Source organism: Prosopis cineraria, unplaced genomic scaffold (assembly GCF_029017545.1).
Source record: "Prosopis cineraria cultivar Desert tree isolate PC_DT_omini unplaced genomic scaffold, ASM2901754v1 PC7, whole genome shotgun sequence".
NCBI lineage: Eukaryota > Viridiplantae > Streptophyta > Magnoliopsida > Fabales > Fabaceae > Prosopis > Prosopis cineraria.
The window spans coordinates 26,689,078-26,697,950 of record NW_026555338.1 but is presented as its reverse complement, the minus strand read 5'-3'; the positions used below and the strand labels follow the sequence as shown (position 1 = coordinate 26,697,950).

The window sequence follows — 8,873 nt, the reverse complement described above, 5'->3', positions numbered from 1 at the left end:
TTTGACACACATGTAAGAGCACATGAATCAACTTATGATTACTTTCTGTCAACCGAATACTGATATTAAGAGAAAAAAGTTTTGAAACTTGAAATAATGTGAAGAATAGCAGAGAAAATACTTGGGAAGCCATGATAAAGAAAACACAAATACATACACATGAATCTATGGAATGCTAACCCTCCACATTAGTTATGTGGAAGTTGATCCAACTTGACCCTCGCTCTTTCACTAAAGGACAATATAATACTTCACTCTATCTACCATTCTATGCATAAAAGCAAAACAATTAAAAAAGTGAACCTGCCTTTGTAGAAAAATTCAATTGCTCGTAATCTTTCTTTGAGGGACAGAAAACATCTCGCAATTTTCAGATTCAGGAGACCCTGCAAGAAAAATTTGCCATAGGCATCAGATTCTATTAGACTTATATTCAATGATGATATACCGAGAGAACATATGATTAAACTGGATTAAAAAAATGAAAACTATCATGATTATGACCACCAAAATGAGCAAAGAAAAACACATTGAAACCATTTTATTAATTTCAAATAATAATTAGCCAATGATACAGCACTACTGCGCCTCATCAATTCTCAAAATAGCACTCATTTCTTTAGAGCACACCCCTCTCAAAACGAAAGAAAGAAAGAAAGAAAGAAAGAAAAGAAGAAAAAGTCCAATCCCCACAGCCACAAATAGCCAAGGCATGTGCATAATGAACAAAGTAACTAGGAAAGTATAGAAAGCTTCAGCCAAAAACTAGTCTCTAGCTTAAATGGTGCCACCGTCAGTACTTTTAAAGTAACAAGTTGTAGCTTGCTTTTTACATTCTTCTTTTTTTTTTTTTGGCAGTATGCTTTTTACATTCTATATCAAAAATTGAGTGGGACGACAAATTGAAATGACAGTCCAAAATTAATTTGTAAAAACAGAAATAGTAACAGTCGTAAAAAGTTCAAATGAACAGTTCAATAACATTTTTCTGACTGTCAGTATAATTGGCAATGATTCGATCAAATGCTCATACAAACTATCAGTATCAAAATTCCAAAAAGAAAATGCAAGAGAAATGCAATAAATAGGAACGAGTTACCATACATTTTTACTTCCCCATTTTGCTTCCAGCATCAGATAATAACTCAATGCATAGTTGTAATGCTCAAGAGCCATCAATGAATCTGCAATATCAGTAACCAAGTCAGAATGCTCGGTGGCATTCTCTGTTTCAAATCATTGAAAAGAACCTGTAAATCACATTGAGAACTTCAATATAAATACAAATGACAAAAAATAAACATAAAATTTGATATACTTCCATTATTTAAAAACTGAAATTAACGACAAATAATTTTTTTTAAAATAAGATATCAAACCCTGCTTTAAAAAAAAGGTTATGAAAGACACCAGCACAAAAGCACAGAAAGTTCCGCATGCAGGAGTACATAGTCAAATAGGACGTTCTTTGTTTAACATAACAGAATAAGGAAGCCAAGATGCAAGAAGTCTTGTATAGAATGTGAAAAATAGCAAAACAAGGAAACTGCAGAAATCCCTCCATGATGTTATCTATCCATATCAACCTACATTAATGATTTCTACAGCACTTTAGGAACAAAACACTACATACACTAGCCTACGTGGGAGAATATGTTCTAAAGATTGCCCAGTGAGGGGACTTAACCTGAGTGAAGCCCACTTAATGCTAATATGAAAAAAAGGCAAAAAGAAATTTCTCGATAACAAAGGCAAATCAGCACAACATTACTTGCCAATCCAATCTATTTAAAATTAAACATGTACGCTTCCCTTGAAAAAGTGACAAGCTAAGCACCATAGGGAGGACAAATTAGCAATCCTGTCCCACTTCTCATGTTGGTGCTTGTACAATAGTCAATTGTTAATCCAACCTTACAGCCTTATCGTGCTGCAGAAATAGATGGCACATGACTAGGATACAGAGTGAACAGTACGAAGCCAGGCCTAATAATCAAGCCCATATCACATATACACTAATATTGAAAACAAATTATATAAAGGCACAAGATGGCAGTAAAGCATTCGTATAATAGTATCCAGTTGAAAATATAGCAATATACTACAAGGGAAATGCGTAAATATAGAGGAGGTGGATTTGTTTGAGCTAGCTTCTCAACATCATTTGAATATCAGTAAGCTGTAAACAACATCAGATTGAACAAGCCTGTACAGTTAAAATGAACAGTACTTGAGAACATACAAAGTCAACTGAATTATGTATCTTCCACTGAGCAAGTGACACACCTGAGCCATCTGCATATTTCCATGATGAATATGACAGATTCCTGCTTTAATTTTCCAATTCAACGGCAATTCCTTTCCTGAATAATGTACAGCTTGAGCATGCTCAATATGCTGAAGAGCTTTGTCGTATGCCTTAGTCTCCATGTATATGGAAGCTAGCAGATCAACAACACTTTCATTGGTTTCGGCCTGTTGACCCTTAAGATAGTCTTCAAGAATGTGGATTGAACATTCTGCTTGACCACATTTTTGGTAGAGCTGAAATAGAAAGCAACATATACTTGCATCAATAACAACAGTCAACCCCATGAATTTTAATTGGATATAGGATATATGAACAGTTGCTCAATAATATTACCAAATTGTGACCTCAAAAGAGTGGCTGTTTGAAAGGAACAACTAAATAAGAACTTATGGCAGAAATTAGACGAGAAACAAAAACATCTAGTAGACATGAGAGACCAATGACATATTTCTAGCTGTGTATTTCTTCAGGTTTATGTTTTCTTCATAGTGGCCCCCCAGGAGATCCCCACTATTACAAAAGTCAACTAGCTCATTTGGTTTTGTCCTTGAGGATATGTTTTTCATTTTGCTAAAATAGTTGATAGTATTTAAAACTAATCACAACTTGTAAATAGCTAAGCATAGATGATACAACAAATTAAGAACTCCAATAATTAGATGTTTGTCTACTGTCATTTTTTTTTTTGTGATTGGAAAATCTCACTCATTCTACTACTGCAAACTCCTATAACACTAATCAAATCAGTGTCATCATTTAAATTTGTTGTTTATCATCATCAAGTACAAGCTTCATTGCATCAGGCTTCAGATCATATTCCAACAGGGATCTTCCTAAACCCTAATTTGAGGCACCGTGCCATAATTATCCCAAAAAACTCTCTGAATACCTAGCCCCTTACAGAAGGGTACATCAAGGCCACAAGTCCCGCCAGCATACAAATGAATCACATAGCATCAGAAAAAGACATGTTAAATTTTGGTACAAAATTGTTAAAAAGGAAAAAATTGATATTTAACACAAAATCTACAGAAAAGAGCATTGCCGCATAGTCATGTGGAACATGGATCCTTAAAAACAGAGAAAGAGGAATACCTTAGCTGCAGTTTTTAGTGCATCAATATTCTCAGGAAAGAGTTGATAAACTTGAAGATGTGTCTCAGCAGCTTTTTGATAATCTTTGAGCTCAACATAGAGAGATGCACGATGAATTCTGAGAGTAGTGTCCTTGGGATCAGCAGTTATTGCTTTTGAAAGACAATAACTGGCCTGGCCAATGTCACCTTGCTCTCTGCAATTGAAATGTTCTCAATCCCGACAAGTAATACTATTTTTTATTTAAAAGCCATTAGATATTGGAATGCATGTACGAATTCAATTAAAGTAGAAACAACAACAAATTACAATATATAAACATTGCAAAGATGTATTCACAAATAAAAAAAATGAGAAAAATTAATGTGAGACATATTATATATTCATATCATTGCACACATCACTTGAGGTAATTTAAGCCTCTTTCACAATTGCAGACAGTGGGAATGTAATCACATAGAGTTGAGTATGTTCAGAAAGATCAAAGTACACAAAGAATGATGAGGAAAAAATGCGGAGCTCTCTTACATGGACCAAGTAAAAAGCATTTTCCAGAGTGATGCATCTTTGGGGGTCAAAAGAGCCGCAATCATGTAGAAATTCATAGCTTTTTTGTAATCCTTAAGTGAACTATAGATAAGTCCAAGTGTGTGATATGAATCAGGCAAATTTGGTGCCAGCCTGATAACTTCATGCAATATAGAAATAGCCTGCATAAAGTCAGCAGAGTGAATATATATATATGGACTGCTCTGTCATGGAAAGAATCTATAATTTACAACAAGCTTAACCAGAATATAGTACCTCTTCATAACATTCGCGTGCATAGTGAAGGGTGGCATCACCCAGCATTCGTGTTAGCTGAGGATCAAGTTTATTCTTTGATCCTTTTCGCCTACCTCTTTTCTTGGGTTGCATCTAGAAAATAGGTAGAGGAATAAATGGTGTCACAAGCTGAGATGTTTCAGTTCAAATTTTTTTATCTAGAATCTACAACAAACATCAAAAGAAATCACAGCAGAAATAAACTGCATTAAACTACTAATAGCATGGATCACTAGTTAGTTGCAAATGCATAACTGAAAATTCTTGCTCGTTGAGCCAGTCATCAACATCCTTTCTAGGGCATTAAAAGATACATTGTGCCAGTTTTTTTAATAAAAATTTCGTTTTCTAACTTGCATGCTCTTAGTTGCACCCTCAACCTAAGATTTTTCAAAGCAAGATACTAATGTTCATAGGCTAAGAAAACGCATAGCAACTCTTCACTAGGATGCAGGGGATAACTTTGGCTCTAATGTCCAACTATAGCATTTTTTTTTTTTTAATGCTCTTTGCATGTGTAAGCAAATTATACTGCACAATCTGGACAGCACAGTGTTTCAAGAATTTATGATCAATTCTCTATTCAGAGTTACAAAAGGTTTTCCCTAACATATTCTCATGTAGAGATGTATTGTCACAGAATGTAGTCGCTCTATTGTAATGCTGCATGAGCATGCCTAATCACATGTACATTGTACCTTTCTAGACTTCCTGCGAACACCAAAATTCAGTGCCTCCATTATCTCCTCCATACTAGCCCCTGAAATATCGTCTTCCCTCACCTTCTTGAAAGAAGGCCCATCACTGTTTTTAGAGACATTAACAAATACACGTCACACTTCTAATGAAATACCTATTTGCATCCCAACTCTTTGACTTAATGAAATTCTTCTTTTTCTTTTTCTTTTAAAAAAAGACACCAAAAGTTAATGAAATTCTTCTAACGAAATACTTATTTCATTCGTTATTCATTTTTGAAATTAGCAGAATAACACATGGTCAAATTAAATCTACTTCAAGCATAAAGCACAGAATAATAGCACAATGAGGAGAAGGTACAATTAAAAACACAGTACGCTGGGCTCACAATTATGAAGATGAAGTTGGAAGACAGTTGATTGAACAATTTGGGCAATGGCATCAAACACACGAACAGGACCCATGCTATGTTCTAATCTAGATGAATTGGACAGCTGTAAAAGCAGAAGGATGAAATGACAGATAGGAATCTTAATATCTAATGATATCAGAAAAGAACATTAAAAATCAGAATTCCTTTTAAGAAGCTTAAATTATCACCTTTGCTTTCTAAAGTAAACGCTGGCATTTCTCTAAGACACTATTTAGGGTCCTAAAGTAATAAATCATTTTTACAACATTATCAGACTAACTCAAGAAAATTTGATTTTTAAGATATTTTGTAGCGTTATTGAATTGTATTATAGAGTCTTTAGGTTCCTATAAATCATTCCCACAAAAGAGAATTGCTCAGGCAAAGAAGAAGAAGAAGAAGAAGAAGGAGTGATGAATGAATAGAAGTTGAATTACTGGTGCAAGTCTTCAACTGCTTTTCGCTTTTTATCAGCAAGGGCTTCATTCTCAAGGCGCTCCAATTGCTGATAACTCTGGACCTCAGAGTCATTATTCTCCACAAAATCCAAAGGATTGATCCCATCTTCGAACCTGAAAGTGTATTCCCCTCGTCTTCGACGTATTCTTCTTCACCTGCATCCATGTCTTCTCCATCCTCCTCTTCTGGCGCATCTTCAACTCCGTCTTGCTCTTGCTCTTCCGCAGCGTCCACCCCCTTGTCCCCATTGAGCTCAACGAAGCTGTTTCTTGATCCCGCGTCAACTTTAGCGACGGCGCCGCTTCCCTCTCCCTCCATCGCCGATAAGTTTCTCCGGCTGAGTTAGTGAATGTCCGTTGGAACGTTTTTGGCTTGCGGGACAAATCCCGTGGAAAAAAGTAGTCAAAAACTAAAATTTGCGTTATTTAAATTAAATTTTAAAAAATAATTACCTACTTAAATTTAAAATTTTAAAAAATAATTATAAGCATAATTTTTTTTGGTAATGATACAAACATGAATTTTAATTCAGCTGTTTTTTGGCCAGACAAAAATAAAATGTATGAAAATTCCATCGTAGTTTGTTGGAGGAGAACAGATTAGATATATTAAAACTCAATTATTTTTTAAAAAATTGAATGACAATAATTTTGATTTATTAAGGCCTTTCAATAAAATGGAACAAATTCATTTATGTTAATATTATTAGTGAGAGGATGATAGATGTATATGAAAATTGTAAATTTGAAGAAAATAATTATCTTTTAAAATAAAAAAATTAATTATTTGGTCTTAATAATTTTAATTCAGTTGTAACTCAATCTTTAAATTTTGACTCACTATAATTTAATTTTTTTTAATTTTAACTCGATTGTAATTCAATCTCTAAATTTTAACTATTATAACTTAATCCTTATAATTTTAATCATTTAAAATATTAGATATAGGTTCCTATATTTTAAAAAATAAAATTATCAAGATTAAAATTATGTTAAATTTATTACTAATATTTTAAATTACTAAAACCCTTTAATCTTTTCAAAGATTATGAAGATTAAAATTTTTAAATATTTTTTTAAAATGTTATATTTTAAAATATAGCAACCAATATTTTAAATGGTTAAAGACTTAAAGTTATAAAAATTGAATTGTAAGAGTCAAAATTTAGGAATTAAATTATAATCAAGTTATAGATCAAAGTTTAGAAATTAAGTAACAATTGAGTTAAAATTATAGAAATTAAATAATTAATTTTTCCTTCAAGAATCTAAGTTTGAAATAATTAATTTTTCTTTCAAGAATCTAAGTTTGATATATATATATATATATATGGAGAATATGACAGAAAAATTCATTTAACTTATATAAATAACATATTAGTCTCACAAAATGACATAATTCTCCTGGAGTTTTAAGAGATATTTTTGTCATTAGGAAATTATAGAAAATGATACTTTTGCCCCTTTATTCCAATTTAAAAAATTTGTGACTTTTCATTCACAACTTTTGTCCATATATTAATAATTTTTATTTCTAAATTTGCAATAGTTTAATAGCTATTCGCAAGTCTTGATCTGCAAGTCCTGATATACATTAAATGTAAAAAATTTGCAACTTTCCATTTACAATTTTTATTCATATATTAAAAACTTTTGTTTCTAAATTTCCAACAAGTGAATAGCCATTTGCAAGTCCTGATCTGCAAGTCTTGATATGTATTAAGTGTTGAAAATTCGCGACTTTTCATTCACAAATTTTGTTTATATATTAACAATTTTTATTTTTAAATTCATAATAATTCAATAGTCATTTGCAATTTTATATCTGCAGGTCTTGATATATATCAAGTATTGAAAATTTTCAACCTTCCATTCATAACTTTGTTTCTATATTAACAATTTTTTTTAATTTGTAACAATTCAATATTCATTCACAACTCCGCATATACGAGTCCTGATATGCATTGGGTGTTAAAAATTCATAACTTTCTATTCACAACTTTTATTAATATGTTAACAACTTTTGTCCCCAAATTCGCAACAATGCAACAAGAAATTGTAATTTATCAGTACTCTCTGTAAATTGACTAAATCAGCAAAAATAAATTACCACTCTAATCTAAAAAATAACAACTTTCTTTAATTTAAATGACAAGAAAACATTAGAAAGTGACAATTATCCAAGATCTTGTTATCAGTTACATAATCTACAATTAGAAAGTGACAATTATCTAAGGTCTTGTTATCAGTTACATAATCTACAACTTGCTTAAAAATACCCTACAACCCTTTTGACAAAAAAATATGCAGGGTTGAATCTTATAATGTTATCCCTTCTCTTATCATTTTTATCCTCACACTCCCTTATTATATTGTATTTTACTTTCAATATTTTTTACAAAATGTCCCCCTATGTGAAAATAATAAAATAATTTTTTTTTCAAAACTAAAAGTAAAAGAAGCTATTTCCCATGCTAATGAAACAATGAAATAGCCATTCATTATTATATCTATTTCCCAAATATCATAATCACATATATGTTATGTTTTATCCAACAATAACTATTCTTTTTATATTCATAACTTTGTATTGGTCATTCACCACTTTGATTTATGCATTTATAACATAACTAAAAATTATATATCATTTATCATTTATCCAAGAAAATGAAGACTTTAATCATGAAGAGAAAATGAAGATCAATTATTTACGTATATTAACCCACATCAATTTCAACTATCACATATGAGAGGAAAAATTTTTAAGAAAGAGAGAAAATTTACCCACATATAGCACTGCTAATAGAGGAAGAATGATTGCTTACATCTACCCACGTACAACAGCTTAACAAAACAAATCACTCATGTATAGAAACTCAAAAAGAAATAAGACAGGTGATAAGGAGGAGGAGGAGGAGACGAACACGAACTAGAAGAAGAGCACAAAGAAGAGGAGAACAAGAAGATGAAGTAGAGGCAAGAACATGTGAAAATGACTCTGTATTGAGGTTTAAGATTTTTATTTTATTTGAGGGTAATTTGGTCATTTTCTTTAATTCCCTAATGATAGAAG

General features: G+C 31.8%; 1 pseudogene; it reads right to left on the bottom strand.

The window, feature by feature from the left end:
- LOC129316649 (uncharacterized) overlaps positions 1–6,119 on the bottom strand; it is a 6,518-nt pseudogene extending 399 nt beyond the window's left edge.
- Positions 6,120–8,873: the final 2,754 nt, after the last annotated feature.